This window comes from Dryobates pubescens, chromosome 12 (assembly GCF_014839835.1).
Source record: "Dryobates pubescens isolate bDryPub1 chromosome 12, bDryPub1.pri, whole genome shotgun sequence".
Taxonomy (NCBI): Eukaryota; Metazoa; Chordata; class Aves; order Piciformes; family Picidae; genus Dryobates; species Dryobates pubescens.
The window spans coordinates 25362341-25381130 of NC_071623.1; positions in this window are offsets into that span (position 1 = coordinate 25362341).

Sequence of the window (18790 nt, forward strand, 5' to 3'; positions counted from 1 at the left end):
CATCTGTTCTTAGCTGCGTTACATCCATCACCAGAGGAAGCAGCAGAATGGCAGATATCTTTGATTAAATCTGAACTCGGAAGCTGCAATACTCTTGAGATGATAGTCTCTACACCCACAAGTGTGACAGGCAGAAGCCTTAAACACCTAACAATAATGTAAAATATTCTGTCACAATAGAAGAATAATAAATTGGGAAATTCCTCTGTGGGAAAAGGAAGCTAAAAAAATTAACTTATTTGATTGAAGTTTTCAGTTTTAAAAGCTTCTAGATATTTGAAGCTGGAAACGTACTCCTGTCAATTGTATTAGTGGAAACTATCAGCATTGACATCAAAAAGAAAATATGCCCTATTTCAAGTACTGCATGCATCAGAACAGCATTATGACTGCCATGATGCTGTATTTTAATCAAAACATTCCTACCATGTCAACCAAATTGCACTACTTCAGTACACCACAGATATGGTACTGCTGAATTTGTATTATGTTGAAGCAAATGCCTATTTGATTTCTGTTGTGTGGACTGGAGCAACATCAGTGTGTTTTGACTTGTACCTGTACACTTTTATTGCGAAGCAATATTTTTCTTTGAATACCTCACTACCATCCTACTATTTATCTTCACTGAAGAATTTCTTCAGAGATTATTGACACATGATGAGCTATGTTTTCTAAAACATCTTCAAAACTTTTTAGCACTGTCTGGATGAAAAATATAGAAGATATTTTGCTAGTCACTGCCACTAATGATTTTATTCTAAAACTCTTTTAACCAGAATCTAGGTGACCAATATGGCTTCAGATTTCTATAGCATTGCTCACATTACTGTGAGGAGAGCTGGTGTTGTATGGACATTACCTACTAACCTTTAAAGTTTTGTAGAACACAAGTCTGTATTAGAAAAGGAGACAGGAAAAGAAGAGAGCGCTAACCTGTCTGTAGGCAGTAGCTTGCTTAAAAATATGAGTGTTGTCTGACAGGGATCTGCTGGAGAGAGTCCAATGGAGCTGAAACTATAGCTCCAAAAGCTATGAAATGCTACTTTTAATCAAGTGGACATTCATTATGATGTAGTTTCTGGCAATTTGGGTGTTAAACATATTTCTTTTATTATGTGCTATTTTATTAGGAAAAAATGAGTATTTTGGAGATGAAGTAGAGAAACAATGGGGAGTGTACCAGCTGTATTTCTTTCTAATGTGATCTCTAGAGAGAATTTAATTCACTATTATGAAGGAGAGTCTTTCTGAGAATACTACATTTTCATGTGGAAGGGGTGAAAAGGTACTTTTGAAAAGTATTCACAGGTTGTAAGTGATATTTTATATTCACTTCCACAAATGAACATAAATTATCCATATGAATTCAGTCCCTGAAGTAACAGTGGAATGCAAAAATATCTCAAGCCTTCTTGTGAGTTCATGTGAGTGTCAATGCAGAAGTCATTCACAGAATCACAAAATCACCAAGGTTGGAAGAGACCTCAAAGATCATCAAGTCCAACCTGTCACCACAGACCTCATGACTAAACCATGGCACCAAGTGCCATGTCCATCCCCTCTTAAACACCTCCAGGGATGGGGACTCCACCACCTCCCCAGGCAGCCCATTCCAATAGCAAATGACTCTCTCAGTGAAGAACTTTCTCCTCACCTTGAGCCTAAACTTCCCCTGGTGCAGCATGAGACTGTGTCCTCTTGTTCTGGTGCTGGTTGCTTGAGAGAAGAGACCAACCCCCTCCTGGCTACAACCACCCTTCAGGTAGTTGTAGACAGCAATAAGGTCTCCCCATGAGCCTCCTCTTCTCCAGGCTTAACAATCTCAGCTGCCTTAGCCTCTCCTCGTAGGGCTTGTGCTCAAGGCCTCTCACTAGCCTCACTGTCTTTCTCTGGACATGTTCAAGTGTCTTAATGTCCTTCTTAAACTGAGGGGCCCAGAACGGATGCAGTTCATGTAGATACTTTGGTAATTCTTGGTAGTCATTTAGGAAGCAGAAACAAGAGGGCCTTGGGTCAAAATGATCAAGTGTAGTGAAATGCAGAAATGGAGTGAGGGTTATATTTGTGATCAATAGGTTGCATTCACCAGACCAAACCCTACAGTCAAGGTTCTTGCATGGGCTAATTAAACCAGAGCCTTACTGGCTTTGATGGTATACTTTGGTTCATGGGTGTCACTAATGTTTAATTGGAAGATCAAGGTCTATACAATGAAATATACATTTTGGTAAAACATTTCAGTTCAAGTAAGCTAGCCTTTTTTTCATAGATAGTGTATGAACAGAAGCAGGTGATGTAAATCTGAATTATCCTTTTTTGAACAGCAATTAAAGGTAACCAGATGGGATGCTGCTAATACATTTAAAATAAATACAGAGGTGATTAAATAAAGACAGTGAGAGCCATCCAATAGATGGTGTTATAGTGTAGAATATCTATAATGGAAAATTCTCTTTGAACTGCAGTGGAAAAATACTAATTCTGTCCAAGTCTGGAATTTCTGTGGCATGTTGAAAAACCTAAAAGCATTTTGTCTGCTCTCAGGATGAAGCTAGTTGCTCAAACTGGTATTCTGAACACCCCAATTATGCAGTGTATGAGATGACCTGAGCTTCCCAACTTCCATTTCTGCATTTAGAGACAGCATGTTTGAAGAATAAAAAATGGGAACTTCTGGCTGTTTCTGTAATAAATATTGAAAAGGTTTCCAACTTAAACTAATAATATGTGAGAGAAACACCTCTGGCTTAAGCTTTCTGATAAATATTTCAAACCTATCCCTCACTGGTGGTGGTAGTTTCTTGAGGCACAGAGCTCACTCTCTGCATGCTAAGTTTAGCTAGTAGTAAGTCTTCAGAAAATACCCCCTCCAGAAAATGTGCAGAATTCCATTATCGCCGCTGCTGCAGAGCTTAGCAAAATGCTCTTGCACAAGGCGATAAAGGTAGACCTCAAAAAAACAACTTCTGTGATGTTTTGCAAGACATGGCTTTTCATCCTTGGATGAATATTAAAAGGAAATGTGGAGTCTTACTTCTCTTTGTTTGTGCTTTTAAATGAAAACTACCACATCTAATTCTCTTGCACGCTCCCAAGATTTTACATCTGTATTAAAGTTAATAAAGGTTCTGCAGGGTATCTGGCTTTGGCTCACTATTTCGTCTTGCTGTCGAACTCAATGGGCAATTTTTTGGTGAGTATATTACCAAAACACTAACAACTATTGGAGAAAACAGATTTTTGCCTAGCACTAGATATTTATAATGCTATTGAGAAAATAACAGGCAAGAATGAAAACATAAGACTGTGAATAGATGAGAGTGAGGGAGAGAAGTTTCAACTATTTGCAGGAATCTTTACTGTGGATTCTTTTGCATTTACAGTAAGAGATTGTCTTTCATTGTCATAGATAAAATTAACATTAATGCCTTCTTTGCCTCAGTCTTTAACGCTAAGACCAGTGTTCAGGAATCTTAGACACTAGAGGTAAGAGAGCAAAACTGGAGGAAGACTCTCCACTGGTCAGTGTGGATTGGGTTAGAGATTATTTGGATGGAATAAAAATGCACAAATCCATGGGCCCTGGTGGGGTGCATCCACAAGTGCTGAGGCAGCTGACTGATGTTTTTGCTGTACCACTCTATCATTTTTGAAAGACCACGGAGAACAAGGGAGGTGACTGGAGACAGGCAGAGGGTCAATGTCACTCCAAGCTTTAAAAAGGGCTAAAAGGAAGACCTGAGCAACTGCAGACCAGCCACCCTCACCTCCATCCCTGGAGAGATGATGGAGTAGCTCATTCTAGAGGCTATCTCTAACCACATGAAAGAAAAGAAGGTTATCAAGAGTAGCCAGCAGAAATTCACTAAGGGGAAATATTGCTCAACTACTCTGATAGCCTTCTATGAAGGCATGACCAAACGGATAGATGAAGGGAGAGCAGTGGATATCATCTATCTTGATTTCAGCAATGCTTTTGATACTGTCTCCTATAACTTCCTTGTAGACAAACTCAAGAAATGTGGGTTAGATGATTGGACCATGAGATGGATTGATAACTGGCTCAACAACAGAGTTCAGAGAGTAGTGATCAATGGCACAGAGTACAATTGGAAGCCTGTGGGCAGTGGTGTTCCCCAGGGATCAGTACCGAGTCCAGTTCTGTTCAATATCTTCATCAATGACCTGCTTGAGGGGATTCCGTGTACCCTCAGCAAGTTTGCTGATGACACATAACTGGGTCAGTGGCTAACACACTTGAGGCTTGTGCTGCCATCCAACATTTGCACAGGCTGGAGAACTGGGCAAAGGCAAACCTCATGAGGTTTAATAAGGACAAGTGCAGAGTCCTACATCTGGGGAGGAATAACACCAGGCACCATTACAGACTAGGGGTCATCCTGCTCAAAAGCAGCTCCATGGAGAAAGACCTTGGAGTCCTGGTGGACAGCAATGTGTCCTTGTGGCCTAGAGGGCAAATGGTATCCTGGGGTGTATTAAGAAAAGTGTGTCCAGTGGTTCTAGGGAGATTCTCCTCCCCCTCTACTCTGCCCTGGTGAGACCACACCTGGACTACTGTGTCCACTTTTGGGCTCCCCAATTCAAAAGACACTGGAGATATGCTGGAGAGAGTCCAATGGAGAGCTACAAGGAGGACTGTGAGACTGGAACATGTCTCCTATGAAGAGAGACAGTGAGACCTGGGGCTGTTTAGTTTTGAGAAGAGAAGACTGAGATGGGGTCTTATTGGCTTCTATCAATATCTGAGGGGTGGGCATCAAGATGAAGGTGACAGTTTCTTTTTGTTGGTGCCCAGTGATATGACAAGGAACAAGCTAGCACACAGGAGGTTCCACCTCAACATGAGGAGACACTACTTTATGGTGAGAGTGATGGACCACTAGAACAGGCTGCCCAGGAAGGTTGTGAGGTCTCCTTGCCTGGAGGCTTTAAAAACCTTCCTGGATGTATTCCTGTGTGGCCTGCCCTAGGTTGGGCTTGATGATATCTGCAGGGCCCTTCCCACCCCTAACATTCTGTGATTCTGTGACACGCAGCTTAGCTATTTGCAGTGGAAAAGGACTGCAGGGTCCAGCAGCAGAATATCAGAACTTTCTAAGGATCTTCTTGTAAAGTCTCTTAGAACATTGTGTTCTCTAGTGAGAACACAATGGTGGAAACAAAGGTGATATTGCTGCTTGTTCTTAAAATCCAAATATATATATCTGATTGATTGGCTTTTTATGAACAGGCATTGTGTATTCAACTGAGATGAACTAGCAATTTTACCAGCAAAGCCAATGCATTATTTAAATGAAGACTACCTCTCTGTCACTAGTTTCTTTCATTGCTTCACCTGAATGGTAAATGTATTTGTCTTTTACTGTTGCTATAAAACCCCTTCCAACACAAAGCTGCAAATACCACACAGGAACGATCCCTTTTCTGGTAACAGAACTTTATTACTTTTACTTTAACTACTATGGTATATAAGAAGGAGGCTTTATGATAAAAAGCCTCAAGACTAAAAAAAAAAAAGAGTCCTCTTGCATTATATATATTATGGGAATTATAATATTTGTTTATTGTTGCTAGTAAAACCAAATGATCTGTTCTGTTACATTTAATCAACTCAAATGAGTCCATTTTCCATTGCATAATGCTGAGATCCTACTTTCACCAGATTACAGAGTGGTTTATGCAGAATTTTATTCTGTTTCAAAATGAATAGAGGTGGCCATTCTTACAAGTTCTGATAAAGGGTGCATATCTACCTTTCAGCCTCAAAATTATGATTAGATGGGCAGAGTCCAAGGGCATGAGACTTAACACATGTAAGTACCGGGTTCTACACATTGGCCACAACAACCCCATGCCATGCTCCAGGCTGGGGTCAGAGTGGCTGGAGAGTGGCCAGGCAGACAGGAACCTGGGAGTACTGGTTGACAGTAGGAAAATGGCATCCTGGTCTGGATCAGGAACAGTGTAGCCAACAGAAGGGAGGTCATTCTGCCCCTCTACTCAGCACTGGTTAGGCCACACCTTGAGTCCTGTGTCCAGTTCTGGGCCCCTCAGTTTAGGAAAGATGTTGAGTTGCTGGAATGAGTCCAGAGAAGGGCAACAAAGCTGGGGAGGGTTTTGGAACACAAGCCCTATGAGGAGAGGCTGAGGGAGCTGGGGTTGCTTAGCCTGGAGAAGAGGAGGCTCAGAGGAGACCTTATTGCCCTCTACAACTACCTGAAGGGAGGTTGTAGCCAGGTGGGGGTTGGTCTCTTCTCCCAGGCAACCAGCACCAGAACAAGAGGACACAGTCTCAGGCTGCACCAGGGGAGGTTTAGGCTAGATGTTAGAAGGAGTTCTTCATAGAGTGAGTGATTTGCCATTGGAATGGGCTGCCTGGGGAGGTGGTGCAGTTGCCATCGATGGAGGTGTTAACATGGACCTTGGTGATTCTGTGATGCTGTAACTGTAATGGGATTAAAATATCTGTCTTAAACAATTTTAATAATGATTACCCCCCCCCCCCCCCCGAAACATACCAAAAGGAATTATGAAGTCAAGCCTTGTGCCTCTTGTGTCTCCGACCCAGAGTCTGCATTATAGAAGATTGTGATATAGTTGCACGCTATCTCAAAAGAAATCCCTAAGGGGAGGGAGAGGAAATGGACATTTATGCAAGCAATGTGTACATCTACAAGATGGTTGTGTTTCAAAATTAATTTTTCAGATTTTGGTCCTAAATGAACAGAGGTCATGGGTATATAGTCAACTACTACGAAGGTATTCTTGCTGATGTTTTTTCTCAGTCCATGTTGACCTTGATATTTCAGGTGTGATCATGCTGAAATATGAACTGGCAAACTAATCTGTATTAATTGTAACACATGAATGTTTTGATCAATACATAAAGTGCTTTCAGTACTGTGGGAGCTGATAATTTTCAAATACCCTGTGCTTCCATGTTCAAAAATGTATGCCAAATTATGCCATCTTGGAAGGCATGTGTTGCTATACACCAAATATAATTTCAGGCTATGAATTTGTCAAGCTTCTAACAGAACAAAAAGAAGCCTGCTCTATTCCCAAGAATGTAACAGGCATTTATTAACATATTGTCCACTGACAATTTAATATGAGTGTTATGAATGGTTGTGTAACCAACATCACTTATATCAATAGGGCGTTTCTCTCTATCCTTGTTTTGAAAAGGTAGTATTGCAGTTCTAAAGTACTGGCCACATTCATTTCCTTGCATAAAACCTCAACTAGACTTAGACTGGATGCAGGGAAGTAGAGAGGAAAGTTTCTTTTTGGATCACCATTATCATTCTCTCACCTTCTTCATGAAACTTAATTGCAAAACTTTCTCCACCCATTTTGAGATCCTTATATAAAACAGTTTATTAAATGAAACAGTGAACAAACCATACAGAAATTGAGTAGAACTGATTATAGAGAAGAAAACTGGACCCACTCAAAAGCTAAGGACGTGTTTTGGATGAAAGACAGAAAAAAAAAGTGGAGCTCAATAGTGTCATGCAATTCAGTGATCACAGACAGAACACTTTGATTTCCAGTAAGTTTACTGATGTTGATCATAAGTTTGTATTAGAAGTGAGTCATAAATAAGCCCATTACTTTCATCTGAATGCATGAAAAAGCATGCATAATGAAGTGTTAGGTCATCACTATTAAAAACAACTATTTATCTTGGAAGTAGAATTTGAAATGGTTTAGGCATTCTGAAAACATGTGCCTTCTAGAAGGGAGGCACTCAGCGCTTTCTCAAAGCCAGGTCCTTTTTTAAGGACTCTCGAGCTGGGTGGTCAGGCAATAGCATTTTCAGTAAGCACCAGTTTTGAGTAATGCCAGTTGCACTGGAGCAGCTGTGAATTTTTGGCTTGTTCTTCAGCAGAACAGATGAGTTTCTAAATCATCAGTAATCACTAACAGGAAAATACTTTCATAGCTGCATTTCAAGTTTTGTTCTGAGTTCTTTCACTTTGCATTCACCAAAGGATAAGGGCCTTATTGTATGTGAGTGCCAGAGTGACAGTAATGACTGATTTTTATTTTCCTGTTGTGATGGGTGAATAAAATAAAACAAAGGTCTAAAGTTTGTCTCTGGAGAGTCAGACAAGATAATTAATCCTCAATACAACACACATATGCTGTGGATCTTCAGACTTATGCCTAGAATAGTGAAAATTGTTTTCCTAACAGCTTTGGGAAATAATGTTTTGCTAAAATTAACAAGACTTTTGCAGTTCATCATTATTTTCATATATACTCATGAATTCATATGAGAGTGGATATTGGAAGTCATAGTAATGTTCTTCTCTTAAGGAATGCACTTGTATTGCATTTTCTGCTTTTTTGTAATTTCAGAGTGTTAGTCTGACTTTTTCAAGCTCATTGTCTAGATATTGCCTATTGTTTAGACTGCGGGATTACAATCAGAGTTTGAACTTAGATGTCTATGGCTAGACCAAAAATTTCTACTGCTTAAAACCATCTCTTTTAATCAGTTAGAAGCTTAATTGCTTTGAAAGACTAAATGGAATCTCACTTTTATGGGTGCTTCTACACACACTGACTTTAAATTGGTTTTACTGCATTGCTTGCAATGATCAGCTTGTTTTGGAATGTCTTTTACAGGTAATGCTCTCAAAACCTGTAGGCAGCCTCAAATGACAAACATTTCCTAATACAGTGGAGGATTCAGCTGAGGATTTGTATTGGTTTGTTTCTAGGCATCATAATGTCTTTTTTCCCACCTAAGGCAAAAAAATTTAGGTTGCAAATTCTAAATGCAGAAATCCTTCATGTAGCAAAGTCGTACTCATTTTCTGAAGCTCAGTCTCATTTATTTCCTGGTCTGATTATTCACAACTCAATTGTTATTAATTTTAAAATGTAATCTCTGAAACAAGAAATACCTAATGGAGGACTCAGCCATAAATTTATTCAAATCCACGGTGTCATACGGATTTCCTCCTTGTGTCTCTATTTATGGTACATTAAAGCTGAGTCACAAGAAAATCACAGGTTTATGAAGCTTCTTTCATAAACCAGAAAATGTAAAGTTTTATTGCTCTTCAGGCACAGATTATTAATGCTGTAATGACATTAAAGTGTATTAAATGCAAATTTGCAAAGCTTCAAAGAGCTTTATTAGGATAAGCAGCATTTTTATTGAGTCACTCTTTTAATGAAAGTCTGGCAAAGTAAATCTAAGTGAAGGCCACCACAGATGTTCTGCTGTGTTTCATCAAGGAGTAAGCTGCTGAGTGGGTAGAGGTACAGAAGAAAGCTTGGATGAATCCAGTCTTCATGCACATTTACCCCAGCTGATTTATGTTGTGTGCTGCGTATAAAACGCAGGGGAGCATTCAGAAATGAAACAGAAAAATGAAAAGATCAGAATCTGTGTGATACTGTAATGAACGTGTCAGATAAAGTAAATGAAAGAGACTCTTGTTTGCCAGGTGCTTTAACTGAGTATGGAGGTTTTTTGGGGTGTGAGGAGAAAAGATAGTGTAGGTGACACTTAATCACTGTGAATTTTAAAAAGAAATAAATCTAATTGTAAATGACTTCTTCTTATGATATCAATATGATTATATTTTTCATTTTAAGTTACATGCTTGTACAAAAGGACATGTTTTGTAATGGAACATGGCACACTGATGTCTTTGAGGCACAATAAGCAGTTTTAGAGGTGTGACAGAAGCTATTTAATATCACTTAAGAAGGCTAAATGTAATATGGAATTGTCTCTTCTGTGTAATTATTTAAGCATCTAATCTGCTGAAAATATTGAATTAATTTATTAGTATGGAGGCTGTATATGTCTGACTATTATTACCTGTCAGTGTCATAAATGAGACTTTCATAGGGGCCAGATTTTCATATAAAATAGATATATCATTACTCAATGCTCTTTTTTTTAAAGAAAGAGCAAGGAGTAAGGTAGAGGATCATAAGGTGCATTTCTGATTCTGTTTGGACCACCTCTGCTACTATTGAGTACTTGAGTACTGTGTCCAGTTCTGGGCCCCCCAGTTTAGGAAGGATGTTGACTTGCTGGAGCTTGTCCAGAGAAGGGCAATGAAGTTGGTGAGGGGTTTGGAGCACAAGCCCTATGAGGAGAGGCTGAGGGAGCTGGGGTTGCTTAGCCTGGAGAAGAGGAGACTTAGGGGAGACCTTATTGCTCTCTACAACTACCTGAAGGGAGGTTGTAGACAGACGGATGTTGGTCTCTTCTCCCAGGCAGCCAGCACCAGAACAAGAGGACACAGTCTCAGGCTGCGCCAGGGGAGGTTTAGGCTGGATGTTATGAAGAAGTTCTATACAGAGAGAGTGATTGCCCATTGGAATGGGCTGCCCGGGGAGGTGGTGGAGTCGCCATCATTGGAGGTGTGCAGGAGGAGACTTGATGGGGTGCTTGGTGCCATGGTTTAGTTGATTAGGTGGGTTGGATTGGTTAATAGGTTGGACAATGATCTTGAAGGTCTCTTCCAACCTGGTCTGTATTATTCTATTCTATTCTCTACACTCTGGTAATTTTTACATTGTAAACCTTATGTCTCAAGTGTATGAAACTTACTCAAAAAATAGGCTTATTTTAAAACCTGAGAGCTGAATCACAGTAAAAGGTTCATCATTTACTTTGTACAAAGGTTAAGAGTGCTTATGCACCTTAATGATACAGAAGAAATTATGTGAGGCTGTCTGGGATGAAATCCTGCAACACAGACTAGAATCTTAACGTCCAGTGATGAAGTACATTTGTAGTGTAAGCCAGCTCTGCTTCTGGCTATCCACATGTAGAAAAGGAAACAATCTTCAATGTACTTCTACAGTGCAAGAAAATAGATGAGATTTATCTCTCTGTTTTACAATATCTCCAGACATGTTATATCTTGTTTTCAGGTATGGAATAGGATTCCTGAGATGATGTTTTTAATCTGGTTTATATCCTGCTGCCTTTTATTTTATTATTATTATTATTTCTGAGAACTGAATTGAAGCAAGACTGCAGCTCTTGAATTTGGTGGGCAAGAAAGTGCTTTTTATGTTTTGAGTTTTAGTTTAATCTTTCACAGAAGAAAATGTTAAGTGTGGGCCAGTGGTATGTGAATGGTACCTTTGAAGGGATTTATGAGATACAGCACAAGCCTTATTAATTTTCAGCCCAACTTGTTCTCCATTTATCTGACAAGGTATTTTTTTGTAGGTTTTCATACACACTAATTAATAGACATTATGGTCTGAGATGTAGAAGAAAAGCTCATGAAATGGCCTGGGACTATTACCTTACTGTCATCAAAATGATTCTGGGTGAGTGTTAATTAGACTAAAAGCTATTTAGATTTGTGCTTCAAAGTAACCAAAGTGGCTTTTAAAATCTGAACTATCTTTAGAACAGAGTAAGCCATCTAACCAATCACATAAAGGTTCATTAGTAACAGTCAAGTATAATTTAACTGATGATAATGTAATGGCTCCATAGAATTTGCTAACAGATTCTATCATTTTGAAGTGTAACATGTAATACCAGAAAGTAACTGTAGCAACTTAGCAATTCCTATTTGCTTCAGCTGTGGAAGAATCATTATATACATAGGTACACTGTATTAAATGAAAGATTACTTCTTTTATTTAGGATAAAACTATGCTGTTGACCTTTATAAGGATCTCTGTTCCCCTGGAGTTTAGGAAAACATGATGAGCCTTGCACTGTTCTCCCAGACTCCGACTGATAAGCTCTTGCTTTGCTAATCAGTTTCCCATTTGAATTTTTAATATGATAGTAACATTTCCATCTTTCTATTATGACTTAAAAAATAGAAGTGGTCTTACTCTCTTTCCAGTCTTTAAAAGTTTGAATTTTAATTCAGTAATCATGTTGAGTTAGAAAATATCTGGATTGGATGTAACTGATCTTTAATTGACTACATACATATTCCCAGTGAAGAGTCCCCAGGTAACTCACTTTTGACTATAAATTCCTTATGGAAATTAGGGCTCTCTTGGCTTTAAGACTATACCATGGAAACAATGTTAGTGGCACTAAAAAGCACCTGCATCTTAGAAATGCATCACCACTTCTTCATGATATGATTAATACGTTTTCATAACTGTATTTTGATGTTTTATGTAAATCAAAAGCATGTCAAAAGCTGAGACTCACGTATCTATGAAATGACCAGAATATTCTCAAAAAGAACCAGGACAGGTCAGAACGAAAACAAAACAAAACACAATACCAAAAAAACCCCAAAGCCAACCCCAAAAGATCAAAACTAAGCCCATTTACTATTAGACCCAGATGAGTTATGGTGTAGAACATTATAAGCACATCTTGCTGGGAGAATTAGGTGTTAGTTCAAAAGGTAACTGTAACCCTCAATTGTTACAGGGTCAACCCTTACTTTATTTTGGAAAGTGGCAAATATAAATCTGGTTGCCATGGAGAATGCTCACAATGAATAACTTCAGGTACGTAATTAAGAAGTTTGCATTAGGAAACCAGGGTCTCTATATGGTGAATGCATAAAATCAGCTGGAAAGCCAGAGCATGGTCAGAATGCCTGAACTGTGTGTGCAGTATTTCAACTACTATACTTTAAGTACTGTGCCTTTATACTAGCTTCTAAGTTATATTTCCACGTTTGAGTGCGAGAATTTCCTCTTGTTATTCTAAATTGCATACATTTACCAGAAAAAAGGGAACTCCCTAGAATTATGTGCTGTTTGGTTGGTTTGTTTGTTTTGGTGTGGTGGGTTGTCTGTATTTGGTTGGTTGGTTTTTGGTTTTGACTTTCATGTTCCTGTCAAATTACACTGCCTTAAACAATGGCCCATTTTATTTTGTTTCCTTCCAATAACTCCTGAATGGAAGAGCAATATGATACTGTTATTTAAATTACTGTTGGTAATTTGACAAAGAACTCCTGCTGGATGGATTAGATGCTGCTAGAGAAGGAAGAAGGTGTTATTTAAACTGCAGATGTATTAGGACAGATCACACTTGTACAGTCTCTGTGAAAGAGCAGGCAAAGAATAAATTTAATGGATCTGCATAGCAGAATGTCTGTCTGCCTCTTCAGTTCTTATTTGCACTTCATATGAGAGCTAATAACTTGTCTTCTATTGCACAATAATGATATTTTTTTTTTTGTAAGGGGCACCTTAGACAGAAGGATAGAGGCTATGGGGGGAATCTGCTGGAAACCATGGTTTTATTTTAAAAACCAACATTTATGTTTTAGCATGTTGCAATTTAGGCATGTTAACTGTTAAATTATGTTAAATGTTTATAATGTTAATGAAGACAAATGAATATTACATTTCACTAGTCAGGACTGTCTCTGTCTTTTATTGTTTGCTTGAGCAGCTTAATGTAGTCTAAAACTGTCATTACCTTAGTGGCCCTTAACGTTTGCAAATATGTGCATACATATTTCTGCCTGGGAAAACAATTGAGAAAGCACCAGCTGCTTCCATTGCTAGTTCATGTTACATAATTAAATCTTATAACTGAACTGAAAGTGTTAGAGCTCTGTAAAGGTGATAGTTGCAAGATTAAGATATATGTACTTTTTAACGATAATCAGAAAGCAACAGATTGCTACAGCATGCAAAAATTATTTCTAAACTATACTCTAAAGAGATCTGACCAGCTACATAAACAAACAGAATGGCCCGGAAAATTGACAAAGAAAATTGGTCTGGCATAGCCAGAAGTGAATTGTAACAAAGTAGGTTGAAACAGTGTGAAGACATCTTGTTTTTCAGGAGGTCTTTTCTAAGGTCAAGATAGAAAACACGGGTCAAATCTGACTTTTCACAGTTGATTAATAGCCTATTTACCCCTTAGAAGTCTGTGTTTCTTTTATGCATTTGGATGGAAAGATGATGTTTGGAACTGGGGCCTCCATTTTGGTATTACCTTCCCAGTATCTCTTAATATGCATGAACTGTCACAATATATGTCTGTCTGGTTATAGCTAAGAGCTTTGAGAACTGGGATGGACTCATAAAAATATTTTTCTCTTGTCTGTCTCCTGTCTCATCCCACCCCCCCCACCCCCCTTGTTTTCACCACTAATATATATTTTCTTTGTTTAAACATTGAATGTTGTACTATTTGATCTTGTTTAGCTTCATCAGGGAAAGCAGCACAGCCAGTAATGTAATGGAGCATGTTATGTGAAGTCTTGCTGGTATCAGAAATGCTTGCCACTGCACCACAGAGGGAAATGGTACAGAAAGGGTGACCATTAACAAATGAGATACTGCATTTACTGCTGGATCAAGCATGTGTTGAAATATGCATAAATGACCTCAACTGTCCTGGTTTAGTCTGGACTTTTGTTTTATTGCTAGCAGGGATATGGCCACAAGCATCAAGCAGCCAAATATTTTGTACTGTTGAGTAAATGAAAATCTGTAATAATAATAAAGGATAAAACAATTATAATTTGAATTCCTGAAGGTTAGGGACTGTCCTTATTATCACACATCATGACCCTATCTGGGGCATGATTTTGAGAGAATTTCCTGCAATACCAACACTCAACTTTGTGGATCACTGGCTACCACATTCTCCAAATGCCCTCCCATCTCTCACTGGGTAGCTAAGCACCTTTGAGACTAGCACTTTCTTGAGAATGCAGTGCTCATGTCTTTGGCAGTTTTCCTTGATTTTTTTGCCAAATCTCTGAGTCAAATCAGCACAAATTTATCCTAAAATGCAAGGTTTCAGAAAATTACTGTATTTCAGAAGAGGTATGTGAATACAAATAAAATTTGTGCATAATAACAACTATTAACTTCATTTTCTTTGTTTCACTCATATAAAAAAGTGACAGTATGCTTGTGTGTATCAGCCAAGACGTAGTCTTTTCACAAACATTTCCCTTAGGCTTCCCTTCTCTATAATAGATAGTAACAAAGAACAAAATTGTTGTTATGTTCTCTGTTTCCTTCTATTCAGGCAAGGTTTTCCTTTGAAGGGTCTGCTGTAAGTTATAAACTTGATACTTAATCAACAGGTTGTTTAAAAAACTTCTGCCATAGAACAGTGAGTTTGCTGATGGCTCTTGGGACATCTTGTGTCTCTTGGAGCTGTATCTGGCCAGGTAACAGAAAAACTCCAACCCATTCACCAAAGGTAAAAGCAACACTTAACAGTGGCTTTGATACTTGACATGACTACAAACATGTTTACCTTGGATGAACTACTTCTCCATGTGGTCTGGTAGGGCAAAATTTGCACTTAATACGTAACACTTTACAACTTACATGTTGAGAACTTGTATTTTATAGTGAGATTAAGGAATGAGTTTAATCTTGATTTCTAATGGATGTGAGAGAAAACAAAACCCTAAACTTGAAGTGACAGTTTCATAGAACTGCTGCTTTTGGAGTAGGTTGACACCTATCTTTGGTTTGCTTGGTCTGGGCATGCTATTGTAAAGCTTTTTGCTGCTTAGCTGTGTGAAATGCAGGCTGATGACTACATAGACATCAATGAAATGTTTATTACTGGGTAATTTTTAATTCAGTGAGGGTTTAAAAATACCAAAGTTTTAGTTATTTTTGTTTGAGCCTTGGATTGTCAGGTGGGAAGGAAACAATCTAAGCTGTTTTGGTGGAGGAACTTCAATGGGCTGACAGGGTCATTTATTTATAGGATTCTTCATGAGTTTAATATTGGCTGCCTTGAGCAAATTTAAAAATCACTGCAGATGGCTTCCAACAGACAAGTGCTGTGTGATGTTGTCACAGAGAACATTTATTTTGTGGTAGCAAATGGAATAATAATAAAAAAAAAGTAGCTGTGTTGTGCATAATTACTGCTATACAGGGATGTAGTAATTTTTAAGAAGCTTCTGTATACTAAATAGGAAGCAAAATGTGCTAAATCAAATTTCAGAACCTTCAAGCTTTCAGGGTAACCATATATAAAGATGTGTCACAATAGTTTTGGAGATTATTTAGTCTCTTTCAACTTGTAAAAGGTTAAAACACTGTAACAGGTTAACCTGCCTTTTTCACCCCAACACAGAAGTGAGGGAAAAGAGTCACACATGCACAAAAATCCCTCTGGGTTGAGATAAATCATTGAGACAATATAAAAAGAGTTTAATATAAATGAGATAACATAATGCACAATTACCTTGGCCTATTTGCAGAAAAAGCACAGGAGAAAGCAGCAGCAAGCAGAAGCCACTGAGCTAAAAACCAAGCCAGGGAGGTACCCTCCAATGCCTCCCCATCTGGTTGCCATTCCAGCAAAACAGAACCAACACCCAAAACCTGAAACCCAAATGCAGCAATGGGAACAGGAAGCCTCTCATGTCACAATCTGAACTTCAAGCCCCATAATACTTTGCTCCATTCACCACTTTCATTTTGAAGCTGGCATGACAGCGGCATGACAGCAGCATGGGATTGAATATCAGAGCAGATTCAACTTCATGACACAACTTCTGAATGTTTTTTTCCTGTCTAATGGCTAAAATGAGTCAAAATTAGTAAAAAAATGGATAATTAAAAAAATGAAAGAAATTGCAATAAACTTGCAATGAAAACTCAAGTTTAATATTGCAGCTACAAAAATATATGTTACAGTTACCAGATCCAACTTCTACCTGTATTACTGGACTTTCACTGTGAAATAGGTATGCTTATTATAAATTCATATTTGTGGAAATGGGGTGGGAATCTCACTAACAACCCATGAAAGTCAATAATATTAACTAATTATCCTTCCAACCTCTTGAAATTAAATGTAATTATTTAGATTGTGATTGCCCCTAAACACTATCTTTTTGTACTGTAATTGTAGAGTATCTAGAATGAAGAGGTGGTGGTTTGTAAATACGGCTTAGGACAACATTATTGCATCAATCTCTGCAAGAGATAAACCAAAAATGTATGTTGATGTTCTATGAGCAAGAAATCTCTCTTTCACTGAAACACATACACATGAAAGAACAGTAATGTTGGGGGGGAGTTGTTTGGTTTTATTTATTTTTTGGTTGTTGTAGTTGGTGGGGTCTCAGAATAGAATAGACTAGAATAGAATTAACCAGGTTGGAAGAGACCTTTGAGATCATCGAGTCCAACCTATCATCCAACACTATCTAATCAACTAAGCCATGGCACCAACCACCCCATCCAGTCTCTTCCTAAACACCTCCAGTGATGGTGACTCCATCACCTCCCCAGGCAGCCCATCCCAATGTCCAATAACTTTTTCTATGAAGAACTTCTTCCTAACATCCAGCCTAAACCTCCCCTGGCACAGCTTGAGACTGTGTCCTCTTGTTCTGGTGGATTTGTTTGGTTTTGTTTTTTAATGGGAACTATTCTTTCTTTATCTGATTTTTAAAACCATAGTTACATACAAATATATTCTACTTTCCTATGTTCTCACGCATCTTAATTTATAACAACTGAGCTTTCCTCATACTGAAACAGATTAAAGTGCCTCTCCTATTACTGGAACAATAACAAATATGGAGTAATATGGGTGAAAATAACTTTCCTGGTCTTTAAACAAACAGTACATAACTATCATAGTGATTTGATTGTGAAAAATATGAAGTTCACAGTTCAACAATGTACATGTTATTAGTATTAATCATGCTGAGTACTTATTTGTTTAAAGATTAGTTCCCAAAATCCCTTACTGACTATGAACTGTACACCTCTGCAAACTGACATCTACTACCTTCAGATTAAACTTCATTTTTGAGTTCCCTCCTGGTTTTAGTTGATATTGTTAACAAAATGAACATTAATGCTCTTTGTAATGGCAATCAGTGAAAGTCTGAGAGACCACAGCCCAACACCATTCAGTATGGATCAAATTTGCAAGAAAAAGATGTATGTAGGTGCAGGGTTGATTGTAAATCTGTGCCTGCACTGATCAATACCAAAAGGCAGTTTCTTAGCAATGTCTATTAGGGGCAGCTTGCTATTTTTACTATACTGTTCTGCATAGTTTTTCCTCATGAAATAATTTCAAACTTACCATAGCATTGTATGATAATGGTGTGATGCAATCATGATTCTTACAATATGCTATGCTATGAGTAATATATATTGCAGAGATGTAGTGAATATTTTTTCTAGATTCAAGACCTACTTCATATTCCCTTTGTGACCTTACTGAAGTCTCCTTTGTGATCTAAGTGAAATTGCATTTTTTAAGCAGATGAAGTAATATATAATAATTTTTGAGCCTTTTTATAGAATATGTTTTATGTATGTTCCTATAAAAAACTATTATATGTTGTATAGTAGAAGTGCTGCAGTTTTTAGATAGCTGCTGCTCTCTTGCAAAATTGAAAGCATGCACTGCACAGTGACCTTTTTTTGCTTTCTTATGTATTTATAAAATGCATGAGATCAGGAAGAGACAGACAATTTTCCCACAAGACTCAATGCGTGGGATAGAGAGAGTTTCTGTAGATGTAGAATTGCCACAGATCTGAATGCAAAGGAAATCCATGGAGATACAGGACAACAAATTGACTGGTCCTTTCTCCTACTATAACAACAACTGGTGGGATTGTATAATTGGATTTGTGAACAGGGAGTCAAGTCTTGCGCTATGACAGGCAATCACAACACGGTTCATAACTGTGTCAAGTTTAATCTTACACTCTATTATTAGATATTTTTCCTGCTATACTATAACTCATGAGGAAGAAAGTTTTTGTTCCAGAGATATATGCTAGAAGCCTTAATCTCATTTTGTCCTGTA